The sequence below is a fragment of the Bubalus kerabau genome, chromosome 5 (genome assembly GCF_029407905.1).
Source record: "Bubalus kerabau isolate K-KA32 ecotype Philippines breed swamp buffalo chromosome 5, PCC_UOA_SB_1v2, whole genome shotgun sequence".
NCBI classification, from domain to species: Eukaryota; Metazoa; Chordata; class Mammalia; order Artiodactyla; family Bovidae; genus Bubalus; species Bubalus kerabau.
Genome location: NC_073628.1, coordinates 47000182 through 47016189, shown reverse-complemented (window position 1 = coordinate 47016189; position 16008 = coordinate 47000182). Strand labels below are relative to the sequence as shown.

Below are 16008 nucleotides of genomic sequence, written 5' to 3'. Positions count from 1 at the left end.
CCTGTAGCGCCTGGTCATCTAATGGTTATATTCCCAGTTTTCATCCAGGTTACCCAGGTTCAATTCTCGGGCAGGGAACTAAGATCTCTCTTCAGGACCACTCAAGGGTCTCCAAGATCATAATCGACACACACAGTTCAATAGCAACAATTACAACATTAATGGGCTTTCCTAATACTTCAGGTGGTAAAGAATCCGCCTGCAATGTGGGAGACCCCGGTTTCATTCCTGGGTTGGGAAGATCCCCTGGAGAAGGGAAAGGCTACCCACTCCTTCTGATTCTGGCCTGGAGAATTCCATGAACAGTCCATTGGGTTGCAAGGAGTTGCACACGACTAAGAAACTTTCACTTTCACTTTCTTTCACAACATGAATAACAAAAATATATCTCCTTCAGTGGGTGCAAGAGGGCTGGCTGAGATGGGAACAGATACTTAACCCAACAGAGGATATGGGGTTCAACTCTATTCCCTGTTCAGGTTGCTGATCATACCAGCATGTGAATCTCTCTCCAGGGATAAAAAAAATTCCATGCCAGACGTCACTGGGAGCATTACAGTTAACAGTGTTGCTTAATATGGCAGGTGTTTCTCTCATCCTGGCCACTGATCAAAGTAGAATTTTACCTTTTTAAAATAATACTTATACATTTCCAATTTTATTGATCTGAGTCTTCTCCCTTTCTTTCTTGATGAGTCTGGCTAACGGTTTTTCAATTTTGTTTATCTCCTCAAAGAATCAGTTTTTACTAATAGTTTTATTGATCTTTGCTATTGTCTTCTTCATTTCATTTTTGTTTATTTCAGCTCTGAACTTTATGATTTCTTTCCTTCTACTAACTTTGGGGTTTCTTTGTTCTTTTTCTAGTTGCTTTAAGTGTAAGGTTAGGTGGTTAATTTATGTTTCTCTTGTATCCTTGGAAGGAAAGTTATGACCAACCTTGATAGCATATTGAAAAGCAGAGACATTACTTTGCCAACAAAGGTCCATCTAGTCAAGGCTATGGTTTTTCCAGTGGTCATGTATGGATGTCAGAGTTGGACTGTGAAGAAAGATGAGCGCTGAAGAATTGACACTTTTGAACTGTGGTGTTGGAGAAGACTCTTGAAAGTCCCTTGGACTGCAAGGAGATCCAACCAGTCCATTCTAAAGGAGATCAGTCCTGGGTGTTCTTTGGAAGGAATGATGCTAAAGGTGAAACTCCAATACTTTGACCACCTCATGCAAAGAGTTGACTCATTGGAAAAGACTCTGATGCTGGCAGGGATTGGGGGCAGGAGGAGAAGGGGAGGACAGAGGATGAGATGGCATCACCGACTCGAAGGATATGAGTTTGGGTGAGCTCTGGGAGTTGGTGATGGACAGGGAGGCCTGGTATGCTGCAATTCATGGGGTCACAAAGAGTCTGACACGACTGAGCAACTGAACTAAACTGAACTGTATTCTTGAGGTAAGGCTTGTATTGCTATAAACTTCCCTCTTCAGTTCAGTCACTCAGCTGTGTCCAACTCTTTATGACCCCATGGACTGCAGCATGCCAAGCTTCACTGTCCATCACCAACTCCTAGAACTTGCTCAAACTCATGTCCATTGAGTGGGTGATTCTATTGACTTTCACTGCATTTCATAGGGTTTGAGTGGTTGTATTTTCATTGTCATTTGCTTTTAGGTATTTTTTTTTTTAATTTTCTCCTTCATTTCTTTAGTGATCTCTTAGTTACTCAGAAGCGTATTATTTCATCTCCATGTGTTCGTGGGTTCTTTTTATAACTTTTTTTCTGTAGTTGATATCATTGTAGTCAGTAAAGATGCTTGAAATGTTTTCAGGCTTTTCTTAAATTTACCAAGAGTTGATTGTGACCCAAGATGTGATCTATCTCGTTCTTGAGGAAAAAAGTGAAATCTATTGTTTTTGGGTGAAATGCCTCATAGATATTAATTAGGTCAAACTGGTCCAATGTATCAATTAAACCTTGTGCTTCCTTATTAATTTTCTGTCTGGATGATCTGTCCATTGGTGTGAGTGGAATATTAAAGTCCCCCACTACTATTGTGTTACTGTCAACTTCCCCTTTAATAGTTGTTAGCATTTGCCTCATTTATTGATGTGTTCCTATGTTGGGTGCATATATATTTATAATTGCTGTATCTTCTTCTTAGATTGATCCTGTGGTCATTATGTGGTGTCCTTCCTTGTCTCTTGTAATGGTCTTTATTTTAAAGTCTATTTCCATTTGCATGGAATATCTTTTTTCAGCCCCTCACTTTCAGTCTGTATGTGTCCCTAGGCCTAAGATGGGTCTCTTGTAGACAGCATATATAGTGGTCTTATTTTTGTATCCATTCAGCCAGCCCTTGTCTTTTGGTTGGGGCATTCAACCCATTTTGTATTTGCATCCATTTAGCCAATCTTTGCCTTTTGGTTGAAGCATTTAGTCCAAAGTGACTCAGTTATACACATATATACATTCTTTATATATATATTCTTTTTAAATACTCTTATCCATTATGGTTTATCACAGGATACTGAATACAGTTCCCTTTGCTATGCATTAGGACTTGTTGTTTATCCATTCTAAATGTAATTGTTTGCATCTACCAACCCTGAACTCCCAGTCCTTTCCTCTCTCTCTCCCCTTTCCTGTGGCAACCATAAGGCTAATATCTATGTCTATGAGTCTTTTAGTGTTTTGTAGATAAGTTCACTTGTGCAATATTTTAGGTTCTATATTTAAGTGATATTATATAATACTTGTCCTTTTATGACTTGTTTCTCTTAGTATAATAATATAAAATTTAGTTGGTTCCATGTTGCTGAAAATGGCACTATTTCATTCTGCCTCTTGAGAAATTTGTATGCAGGTCAGGAAGCAACAGTTAGAACTGGACATGGAACAACAGACTGGTTCCAAATAGGAAAAGGAGTACGTCAAGGCTGTATATTGTCACCCTGCTTATTTAACTTATATGCAGAGTACATCATGAGAAACACTGGGCTGGAAGAAGCACAAGCTGGAATCAGGATTGCCAGGAGAAATATCAATAACCTCAGATATGCAGATGACACCACCTTTATGGCAGAAAGTGAAGAGGAACTAAAAAGCCTCTTGATGAAAGTGAAAAGAGGAGAGTGAAAAGTTGGCTTAAAACTCAACATTCAGAAAATGAAGATCATGGCATCTGGTCCCATCACTTCATGGGAAATAGATGGGGAAACAGAGGAAACAGTGTCAGACTTTATTTTTCTGGGCTCCAAAATCACTGCAGATGGTGACTGCAGCCATGAAATTAAAAGACGCTTACTCCTTGGAAGAAAAGTTATGACCAGCCTAGATAGCATATTGAAAAGCAGAGACATTACTTTGCCAACAAAGGTCCATCTAGTCAAGGCTATGGTTTTTCCAGTGGTCATGTATGGATGTGAGAGTTGGACTGTGAAGAAGGCTGAGAGCTGAAGAATTGATGCTTTTGAACTGTGGTGTTGGAGAAGACTCTTGAGAGTCCCTTGGACTGCAAGGAGATCCAACCAGTCCATTCTAAAGGAGATCAGCCCTGGGATTTCTTTGGAAGGAATGATGCTAAGGCCACCTCATGCAAAGAGTTGACTCATTGGAAAAGACTCTGATGCTGGCAGGGATTGGGGGCAGGAGGAGAAGGGGACGACAGAGGATGAAATGGCTGGATGGCATCACCGACTCGATGGACGTGAGTCTCAGTGAACTCCGGGAGTTGGTGATGGACAGGGAGGCCTGGCATGCTGTGATTCATGGGGTCGCAAAGAGTCGGACACGACTGAGTGACTGAACTGAACTGAACTGAGTAGTATTCCATTGTATATATGGACCACATCTTCATCCATTCAGTTGTCAATGGATATTTAGGTTGCTTCCATATTTGGACTATTGTGAATAGTGCTGCTATGAACACAGGGTTGCATGTATCTTTTCTAATTATAGTTTTGTCTGGGTGTATTCCCAAGAGTGAGATTTCTGGATCATATGGTAATTTTATGCTTAGTTTTCTGAGGAACCTCCATACTGTTTTCCATGGCTGCTGTACCAGCTTACATTCCCACCAGGAGTGTCGGAACATCACACTGTATATTAAGCAATATTCTTTGGAGAAAAAAGGAAAGAATGCATAAAAGTAGAATATGAAGAAATGAAGTAGAAAATTATAAACAAAAAGATAAACTTAAAAACTAATTTTAAAGATCAATAATGTAGATTATGATCTCAATTAAGCAAAATAGGAAGTAAATACATATTAGGATAAAAATGGAGATATAATCCAGATACACATGAGATTTAAATAATTACAAGTGAATACTCTAACTTTCTAAAATTCTAGATTATGTAGATATTTTCCTAGCAAAAAGATAAATTAGCAACACTGACATAAATGGAAAATTAGGATACTAATTATTGTAAAATAGGTTGGAAAGGTGATTTAAAATATATTACTAAACAAAGAACTGTGATCAGAAAGTTTCAAAGATGAACGTTATCCGATATTTAGAAAAGAGATAGATTTAGTTTAAATTATAGAGCATAAGAAAATGGGAGAAGGCTCCGAAACTCATTATAGAAAGACAATACAATATTAATAACAAAACATGATGAGTGTACAAAGAAGGAAAAGACAATACAATATTAATACCAAAACATGACAACAAGTGTACAAAGAAGGAAAACATAGTTCAATGACAGTTTAAATTATGACTGCAAATAAAATATTATTAATTGGAATTTATCAGTGAGATCTTCAGGTAGGATTCCAGAAATATGAGAGTACAAATCAGGAACTTTAACACATTTTATGACACCATGGTGTTAATGAAGAGTGCCAAATAAGTACAGCCATAGATGTTTAAAGCTACTTGATGAAATTTAGCAGATATTCTTAATAAACCCTGACTAAAATAAGAAACAAAAGAAACTTTCTTGGGATGTCCTGTCTTAGGATAGAATAGTTTTCACTTGTAAGCAATGAGAAGCCCATTTTGACTATTATTATCAACTTTAAACAATACATTCTAGCAAATGCAATAAGAAAAGAACAGTAAATAATCAATACTATCAATGGAAAAGAGTAAAATTATCCATATTTTTGATAAAAATTGAAATCTAAGAAATCTAAGTCTGCTGGTCCTCTTAGGGGAACTGTTCAAAGTGGCTGTGTACATTATGCTGCGAAGTTGCTTCAGTCGTGTCCGACTCTGTGCGACCCCATAGACGGCAGCCCACCAGGCTTCCCCGTCCCTGGGATTCTCCAGGCAAGAACACTGGAGTGGGTTGCCATTTCCTTGTCCAATGCATAAAAAAGTGAAAACTGAAAGTGAAGTCACTCAGTCGTGTCCGACTCTTAGCGACCTCATGGACTGCTGCCTACCAGGCTCCTTCGTCCATGGGATTTTCCAGGCAAGAGTACTGGAGTGGGGTGCCATTGCCTTCTCCTGTGTACATTATAAATACACAAAATAAATTGATTTTTCTTTGTTTTACATAACCAGCTATAGATGAAAATAAAGTTAACCTATTCAAAATGGCAACAAAAACTGTAAAATAATTAGAAATAATTTTAACAAGAACCAGTATAATATCTATATTAAGAGATCCATAAAGCATTTCTAAAAGAAACTAATCAATATGTTGACTAAAGGAAAGATTTACCATGTTCTTGGTAACACGATAGCAAAAAAGTGACAGTGCTTCTTAAGTTAATATATGAATTACAAGAAATTTTAGTAGAAGGCCTAATATTAAAGTGATTTACAATTATTTTGAAAGAAAAATATCCAAGAAGATAATATTGGCTTAGCATGTATAAATTAGTAAAACAGAAAATGGAGTAATAGACTACAGAGTACGTTTGTGAGTATATGTGCATATGTATGTGTATGTATGTATAAGGTAAAGATAATATCTCTGTTCACTGTGAAATGATGATTATTTTTTGGTTTATATCAATAGTGCTGTTAAAATTGTCTTTCCTCCTCAAAGAAAAGAGAATTGGATATCCCTCCTATTGTTATATACAAATACACACACACACACATGCCTACAAAGGTAAATAAATAAAATTATTATGTGAATTACAGGAAAGTCATCATAATCATAGGAAAGATGTTAGCAGAATATTTGAATATTCTATGAGTATGAAGACTTATAATAATGTCTAGAATCCAAGGAGAAAATGTACGTATTTAAGTCTGATTAAAGAAAAATTGAGAACTATTTTAATAAAGATCCCATGAGTGAGGTCAAGTATATATTTGGAAGACAATTTCAGGGCACATAAAGGATATAGTATTAATACTTATACTATGTATTCAGCTCTTGTATTTCATAGCGTGCAGATGAATAAGCATAAAAATAGGCAAGGAGTTGTTTAGAATAGCCAAATGACAGAAGAACAAATTCAGATGAACAGTAACCAAACAAAAATTTTCTCAGACTTATAGTAATGAAAATGAAATGAAAATGAAAATAATAATTTCAGTAATGAAAATGAAAATAATAATGAAATATCTCTTTTTACCAATCATAATGGAAACAAAATCACTTTGAGGCTGGACAGCAGTTGGGTCCTTTTTCAAATGAAGCCGTGGCATTTTCTCTGTCGACAGTCAGGCCACAGGACCACGCTGCTCTCTTAAGAGCTAGCAGAGCACTTGTACATCCGAGAACGGCTAGCAAGTTTCTCACCCACAAAACTGAGTATCCAGGAATGATTAGACAGCTGAGGTCAAGTGTCTTTATTGTTCCTTATCTATATACTATCTTTCCAGTTCCTATAGAGAGTGAATACATTAATCTGCAGATATGAATAATCTTGTCCATTAACTCATAGTATAAATTTTCAAAGTATCATCTGTTTCCTTCTGTATTTTTTTTACATAACTTTCTTCAGGTTGATCTCAATTCTTATAATAACCTTTTCCTTTTTTTTCCCCTCCAGTTTTATTGAGCTATAATTGACACACATCACTATATAAGTTTAAGGTGTATTTAATTAAGGTGTAAATGATTTTACTACATACATAGTGAAATGACTACCTCAATAAAGTTTATTGAACATCTCCTATCTCATATGATACAAAATTAAAGAAATAGAAAAAAAATTCTTTGCGATAAGAACTTAGATTTACTGTATTAACAATTTTCATATATAATATACAGTAGTATTAATTTTTTATCATATTGTACATTATATCACTAGTACTTCTTTATCTTATAACTGGAAGTTTGTACATTTTAACCACCTTCATCCAATTTCCCCTCTCTCAATTGATCCTCCCACACCTTTTGAAACCATAAATCTGAACTCTTTTCTATGAGAATCTTTGTTTTTTTTGTTGTTGTTGTCTTTTTTTAAATATAAATTTATTTATTTTAATTGGAGGCTAATTACTTTACAATATAGTATTGATTTTGCCATACATCAACATGAATCCACCACGGGTTGTACACATGTTCCCCAACCTTAACCCCCCTCCCACCTTCCTCCTTATACCATTCCTCTGGGTCATCCCAGTACACCAGCCCCAAGCAACCTGTATCATGCATAGAACCTGGACTGGTGACTTGTTTCACATATTATATTATACATGTTTCAATGCCATTCTTTGGTTTTGAAGAATAGCCTTCAGTTCACTTCAGTTCAGCTCAGTTCAGCTGCTCAGTCATGTCTGACTCTTTGTTACCCCATGGATTGCAGCATGCCAGGCCTCCCTGTCCATCTCTAACTCCCGGAGTTTACTCAAACTCAAGTCCATTGAGTCAGTGATGTCATCCAACCATTTTATCCTCTGTTGTCCTCTTCTTCTCCTGCTTTCAGTCTTTCCCAGGATCAGGGTCTTTTCAAATGAGTCAGCTCTTCACAGCAGGTGGCCAAAGTATGGGAGTTTCAGATTCAACATCAGTTCTCCCAGTGAACACTCAGGACTTATCTCCTTTAGGAGGGACTGGTTGGATCTCCTTGCTGTCTAACAGACTCTCAAGAGTCTTCTCCAACACCACAGTTCAAAAGCGTCAATTCTTCAGTGCTCAGCTTTCTTTATACTCCAACTCTCACAACCATACATAACTACTGGAAAAACCACAGCATTGACTAAACGGCTCTTTGCTGGCAAAGTTATGTCTCTGCTTTTTAATATGCTGTCTAGGCTTGTCACAACTTTCCTTCCAAGGAGTAAGCATCTTTTAATTTCATGGCTGCAGTCTCCATCTGCAGTGATTTTGGACCCCCCCAAAATAAAGTCAGCCACTGTTTCCTCTGTTTCTCCATCTATTTGCCATGAAGTGATGGGACCGGATTCCATGATCTTTGTTTTCTGAATGTTGAGCTTTAAGCCAACTTTTTCACTCTCCTCTTTCACTTTCATCAAGAAGCTCTTTAGGTCTTTTTCCCTTTCTGCCATAAGGGTGGTGTCATCTGCATATCTGAGGTTATTGATATTCATCCCAGCTATCTTGATTCCAGCTTGTGCTTCATCCAGCCCAGCAATTCTCATGATGTACTCTACACATAAGTTAAATAAGCAGGGTGATAATATACAGCCTTAACATACTCCTTTTCCTATTTGGAACCAGTCTGTTGTTCCATGTCCAGTTCTAACTGTTGCTTCCTGACCTGCATACAGGATTCTGAAGAGGCAGGTCAAGTGGCCTGGTATTCCCATCTCTTTTAGAATTTTACAGTTTGTTGTGATCCACACAGTCAAAGAATTTGGCATAGTCAAAATAGATGTTTTTAGAAATAGATGTTTTTCTGGAACTCTCATGCTTTTTTGATGATCCAGCAGATATTGTCAATTATATCTCTGGTTCCTCTGCCTTTTCTCAAACCAGATTGAACATCTGGAACTTCATGGTTCACGTGTTATTGAAGCCTGGCTTGGAGAACTTTGAGCATTACTTTACTAGCGTGTGAGATGAGTGCAATTGTGTGGTAGTTTCCACATTCTTTGGCGTTGCATTTCTTAGGGATTGGAATGAAAACTGACCATTTCCAGTCCTGTGGCCACTGCTGAGTTTTCCAAATTTGCTGGGATATTGAGTGCAGCACTTTCACAGCATCATCTTCCAGGATTTGAAATAGCTCAACTGGAATTCCATCACCTCCACTACCTTTGTTCATAGTGATGCTTCCTAAGGCCCACTTGACTTTAGATTCCATGATGTTTGGCTCTAGGTGAGTGATCATACCATCGTGATTATCTGGGTCATGAAGTTATTTTTTGTACAGTTCTTCTGTGTATTCTTGCCACCTCTTCTTAATATCTTCTGCTTCTTTTAGGTCCATACCATTTCTGTCCTTTATTGAGCCAATCTTTGCATGAAATGTTCCCTTGGTATCTCTAACTTTCTTGAAGAGATCTCTAGTCTTTCCCCTTTTATTGTTTTCCTCTATTTCTTTGTATTCATAACTGAGGAAGGCTTTCTTATCTCTCCTTGCTCTTCAAATGGGTATATCTTTCCTTTTCTCCTTTGGTTTTCTCTTCTCTTCTTTTCACAGCTATTTGTAAGGCCTCCTCAGACAGCCATTTTGCTTTTTTGCATTTCTTTTTCTTGGGGATGTTCTTGATCCCTTTTTCCTGTACAATGTCATGAACCTCTATGTATAGTTCATCAGGCACTCTGCCTATCAGATCTAGTCCCTTAAATCTATTTCTCACTTAGACTGTATAATTGTAAGGGATTTGATTTAGGTCATACCTGAATGGTCTAGTGATTTTCCCTACTTTCTTCAATTTAAGTCTGAATTTGGCAATAAGGAGTTCATGATCTGAGCCACAGTCAGCTTCTGGTCTTGTTTTTGCTGACTGTATAGAGCTTCTCCATCTTTGGCTGAAAAGAATATAATCAATCTGATTTCGGTGTTGACCATCTGGTGATGTCCATGTGTAGAGTCTTCTCTTGTGTTGTTGGAAGAGGGTGTTTGCTATGAGCAGTGCATTCTCTTGGCAAAACTCTTTTAGCCTTTGCTCTGCTTCATTCGGTACTCCAACGCCAAATTTGCCTGTTACTCCAAGTGTTACTTTCTACTTTTGTGTTCCAGTACCCTATAATGAAAAGGACATCTTTTTTGGGTATTAGTTCTAGAAGTTCTTGTAGGTACATGGAACTGTTCAGCTTCTTCAACAATACTGGTCGGGGCATAGACTTGGATTAATGTGATATTGAATGGTTTGCCTTGGAAATGAACAGTTGTTTTTGAGATTGCGTCCAAGTACTGCAGAGTACATCATGAGAAATGTGGGGCTGGAGGAAGCACAAGCTGGAATCAAGTTTTCCAGAAGAAATATCAATAACCTCAGATATGCAGATGACACCACCCTTATAAAAGAAAGTGAAGAACTAAAGAGCCTCTTGATGAAAGTGAAAGAGGAGTATGAAAAAGTTGGCTGAAAGCTCAACATTCAGGAAACTAAGATCATGGCATCCGGTCCCATCACTTCATGGGAAATAGATGGGGAAACAGTGGAAACATTGTCAGACTTTATTTTTCTGGGTTCCAAAATCACTGCAGATGGTGATTGCAGCCATGAAATTAAAAGATGCTTACTTCTTGGAAGGAATGTTATGACCAACCTAGACAGCATATTGAAAAACATAGACATTACTTTGTGAAGAGAGGTCCGTCTCATCAAGACTATGGTTTTTTCTTGGCCATGTATGGATGTGAGAGTTGGACTATAAAGAAAGCTGAGCACAGAAGAATTGATGCTTTTGAACTGTGGTGTTGGAGAAGACTCTTGAGAGTCCCTTGGATGGCAAGGAAATCCAACCAGTCCATCCTAAAGGAAATCAGTTCTGAATATTCCTTGGAAGGACTGATGCTGAAGCTGAAACTCCAATACTTTGGCCACCTGATGTGAACAGCTGAGTCATTTGAGAAGACCCTGGTGTTGGGAAAGATTGAGGGCAGGAGGAGAAGGGGACGACTGATGTATAGGGAGGCCTGTCATGCTGTGGTTCATGGGGTCGCTAAGAGTCAGACACAACTGAGCAACTTAACTGAACTGAACTGTGTTTCCGACTCTTTTACTGACTATTATGGCTACTTCATTTATTCTAAGGCATTCTTTCCCACAGTAGTAGATATAATGGTCATCTGAGTTAAATTCACCCATTCCAGTCCATTTTAATTCACTGATTCCTAAAATGTCGACGTTCACTCTTGCCATCTCCTGTTTGACCACTTCCAATTTGCTTTGATTCATGGGCCTATCATACCAGGTTCCTATGCAGTATTGCTCTTACAGAATTGAAGCTTGCTTCCATCACCAGTCACATCCACAACTGGGTATTGTTTTTGCTTTGACTCCATCTCTTCCTTCTTTCTGGAGTTGTTTCTCCACTGATCTCCAGTAACATATTGGGCACCTACCGACTTGGGGAGTTCATCTTTCAGTGTCCTATCTTTTTGCCTTTTCATACTGTTCATGGGGTTCTCAAGGCAAGAATACTGAAATGGTTTGCCTTTCTCTTCTCCAATGGACCACATTCTGTCAGAACTCTTCACCATGACCCATCCGTCTTTGCTGGCCCTACTCAGCATGGCTCACAGTTTCATTGAATTAGACAAGGTTGTGGTCCATGTGATTAGATTGGTTAGTTTTCTGTGTGCCCTCTGATGGAGAAGGATAAGAGGCTTATGGATGCTTCCTGATGGGATAGACTGACTGAGGGGGAAACTGGGTCTTGTCTTAAATCCCTAATTTTAAACCCCTATAAGACCTGCACTCCTGCCAGCCCATCTCTGTTACTTGCCTTCCATCACCGCTCTGCCACTTTGCTTCATCTCCTCTGTCCTCCTGGTTTACTTAGAATGTATGAAAACTGCTCTCACTCTAGGACATTTGCACTTCTTGTTTCCTCTGCCTGGAATGCTTTTCCCCACTCCTTTCAGGTTTCTCTCCAAATGCTTTCTTTTTGGTGGAGAGATCATGACTGACTACTTTTAAAAATAGTAACAATGATGTCACCTCATTCCTCTCTTTGCAAATTACCCTGCTTTATTATTCTACTCATGTACAAAAGGCCACAAGCACATGAAAAGACGCTCAACATCACTGATAATTAGTAAATTATAAATTATTTTCCACTCACCAAAATAACGATAATCAAAGGGACAGATACTAAGTGTTGACAAGGATATGGAGAAAATGAAGCCCTCACACATTGCTGCTGAGAATGTAAACTGCCACAGTCACTTTTGAGAACAGTTTGACATCATATTGAGAAGTTAAACATAAACATGGCGTAGTTCAGGAATTCTACTCCTAAGAATCTACCTATGATAAATGAAAAAAATATATTCACACAAAAACTTGTACATGAATGTTATAGTAGCATTATTCAAAATAGTCCAAAACTTGAAGCATTCCGATATCCAAATGGTGAATGAATTAAAATGAGGTATCTCTCTACAATGGTATATTATTTAACAATAAAAAGGAATGAAGTACTGATAAATGGTATAACATGAATGAATCTCAGAAACAGGCTAACAAAGAAGCAAAAGGCTAAAGATTACATGTTGATTCCAGTTGTATGAAATGTATAAAAAAAAATCAAATGTATAAATACAGGTATCAGGCCAGCTGGAGGTAACTAGGGCTGGAGGTAAATGAGAGAATTGACTGAAAACAGGATGAAGGAAATTTTTGAGGTTAATGAGAATGTTCTAAAACTGGATTTTTGCGATGCTTATACAATTGAGTGTACTTACTAAAAATTGTTTCCTTTCAATAGATGAATTTTTACAAAATGTAAATCATAACACAATAAAGATAAAATGCTTTCTTATTAGTTCTCACTATAATTTACAGGCAATGATATGGAGGAGCTATAACATTCTTTCTCTGTATATAGATATATAGAAAAAATGTGGAGTGCTTACATTTTCTTTTGGCATAAAATGTAAACACAACACACCTTTTCTGGGTATTTATTTTTATTTAGTTCTTGTTGGAGTATAGCTGATTTATAATTTGTTAATTTCTGCTGCATAGCAAACTGAATCACTTATATATAGACATATACCCACTCATTTTTAGATTCTTTCCTCCTGTAGGTCACTAGAGAGTAGTTCCCTGTGCTATGCAGTACCATCTTATTAGCTTTCTGTTTTATATACACTAGTGTATATATCAGAGAAGGCAATGGCAGCCCACTCCAGTATTCTTGCCTGGAAATTCCCATGGATGGAGGAGCCTGGTAGGCTGCAGTCCATGGGGTCGCTAAGAGTCGGACACGGCTGAGTGACTTCCCTTTCACTTTTCACTTTCATGCATTGGAGAAGGAAATGGCAACCCACTCCAGTGTTATTGCCTGGAGGATCCCAGGGATGGGGGAGCCTGGTGGACTGCTGTCTATTGGGTTGCACAGAGTCAGACATGACTGAAGCGCTTAGCAGTAGCAGTGTGTATATGTTAACCACAATCTCCAAAGTTGTCCCCCTTCCCTTTGCTCTTGGTAACCATAGTTGTTTGTTTGTTTTTTTTAGATCTGTGACACTATTTCTGTTTTGTAAGTATGTTCATTTGTACCAGTTGTTTTTTTTTTTAAGACTTGACATATAAGTGATAACACATACTTATCTTTGTCTGACTTACTTCACTCAGTGTGACAATTTCTAGGTCTATCCATGTTGCTGCAAATGACATTTCATTTTTTCATGACTGAGTAAAATTCCATTGTGCATATGTAGTCACATATTTAACCATTCCTCTGTTGATGGATATTTAGGTTGCCTCTGTGTTTTGACTATTGTGAATAGTGCTACTATGAAAACTGGGGTGGGTGTATCTTTTCGCATTCTGGTTTTCTCCAGATAGGTGCCCAAGGAATGGGATTGCAGCATCAAATGGTGGCTCTATTTTCAGTTTTGTTAAGGAATCTACATTATGTTCTCCAAAGTGGTTGTACAGATTTGCATTCCCACCCATGGTGCAGGAGTGTTAATTTTATGCAAAAATGCTCCACAAAATATTAGCAAACCAAATCCAACAATACATTTAAAGGATTATACTCCATGATCAAGTGGGATTTATCCCATGTATGCAAGAAGTTTTCAGGATCCACAAATCAGTGTGATACACCACATTAACAAAGTGATGAATAAAACCAGATGATCATATCAATAGATACAGAAAAAGCTTTTGATAACATTCAAAATCCATTTATGATAAAAACTCTCCAGAAAGTGGGCATAGAGGCAACCTACCTCACCATAATGAAGCCATATATGGCAAATCAACAGCTGACATCACACTCAATGGTGAAAAACTGAGGGCTTCCCTGGTGACCCAGTGGTTAGAAGTCTGCCTTGCTGCACAGGGAACAGCAGCTCGATCCCTGTTCCAGGAAGATCCCACCTGCTTCAAGAGCAACTAAGCTTGTGTGCCACAAGTACTGAGGCCATGCGCTACAACGACTGCAGCCCGTGAACCTGGAGTCCATGGTCCATGACAAGAGAAGCCACTGTCATTGAGACGCCTGCACACAGCAACCAGAGAGTAGCCCCTGCTCACCACAACCAGAGAATGAATGCCTGTGTATAGCAACAAAGACCCACCACAGCCAATAAATGAATAAATCTTTAAAATAAAAAGCTGAAAGCATTGCCTCCAAAATCAGGAATAAGGCAAGGAGATCCAGTGCAAACCTTATTGAAGACAAAGTCAGAGTAGGGTCTCCTTGCTCTCATGCTCCCTACTACCCTTTTGTTAAGAGCCGTACTGGTAAGAATTTATCAGAAATTTAACAAGTAGATTACAGTTGTATTTTATCACTGTCACTCTCAGACTAACCCGTATGTATGCATCTGTGTCACCCCAGAGACAACAGGCCTTGAGAGAGCTTAGTGGGCTTCACAGGGGGCACAGTGGTGAAGAATCTGCCTCTGATGCAGGAGCTGCCAGAGACACAGTTTCGATCCCTGGGTTGGGAAAATACCCTGGAGGAGGACATGGCAACCCATTCCAGTATTGTTGCCTGGAGAATCCCATGGGCAGAGGAGCCTGGCAGGCTACCGTCCATGGGGTCACAAAGAGTTGGACACGACTAAAGCACTTAGCAGCAGCAGCAGGAGCTATAGGAAATTCACCTGACTGCATTCACGTCCACATTCAAAATGGAAAGCATCCTAAAGCTTATCACAGGGTCCTCTCCATTCCCCTGTAATGTAATTTCATCCTTGTTAGCAAGAAATATTATTGAAGGGAATTGAAACTGACAAGCATCCTTGATTTAGGAAACTAGATTAAGCATTCATTGATGAGCAAATGAAACTCCATGCAGCACTTCAAAGTAAACCATTCACTAATCTTACAACTAATGAATGTAGTCCAGACATGAAAGTCCCCCAACACATACAATGTAACATGTGAGGCAATCAAAGCATGAGCTATTTTATGAGCAACAAAACAGAAACTTTTTTTCTACCTTAGAAATCAGGTTTGGTCAATTTCCATGTTTCCACTGAGGTGAGGGACAGAGAGAAGGATACGGGCCCACTCAACAGAGATTAGGCCTTCGTGCAGAGCCCATAAAAGGAGAGCATGACTAATAGACTGAGGTTTCCTTAAGTCTTCTATATTTACATATATTTGAAGTAAATTACAAATACATGTAATGTTTCAAAAGGATTTGAATTTTGTTTTCACAGTGACTGAATTGACTCCTGGGTGTATTTTAGTCATTGGAAGAAGGTAGGTAATTTTTTTAAAGAGCAGTTCAAACTTTGATAATGTATCTGATTTTTAAAAAATTGCTCTGGGACTTCCCTGGTGGTCCTGTGGCTAAGACTCCAGCTCCCAGTTCAGGGGGCCCAGGTTCCATCCCTGGTCAGGGAATAGATCCCATATGCGGTAACAGAAGATTGCTCAGCCACAGTGAAGATCAAATATCCCATGTGCCGCAGCTAAGACCTGGCACAGCCAAATAGACGTATTAAAAAATAGCTCTAATTTCAGATGGCTGGTTTCTTTTCTTAAGT

The 16008-nt window shown here is 38.4% G+C and overlaps 1 protein-coding gene across 1 annotated transcript in view; it reads right to left on the bottom strand.

The window, feature by feature from the left end:
* The window catches only part of LOC129653850 (tripartite motif-containing protein 43-like), a 29631-nt gene extending 13882 nt beyond the window's left edge, over positions 1 to 15749 (bottom strand). Inside the window, exon 1 of the mRNA XM_055583519.1 lies at positions 15456 to 15749. The gene's annotated coding sequence lies outside the window, so the exon portion shown is untranslated. The remainder of the gene's footprint in view (positions 1 to 15455) is intronic.
* Positions 15750 to 16008: the final 259 nt, after the last annotated feature.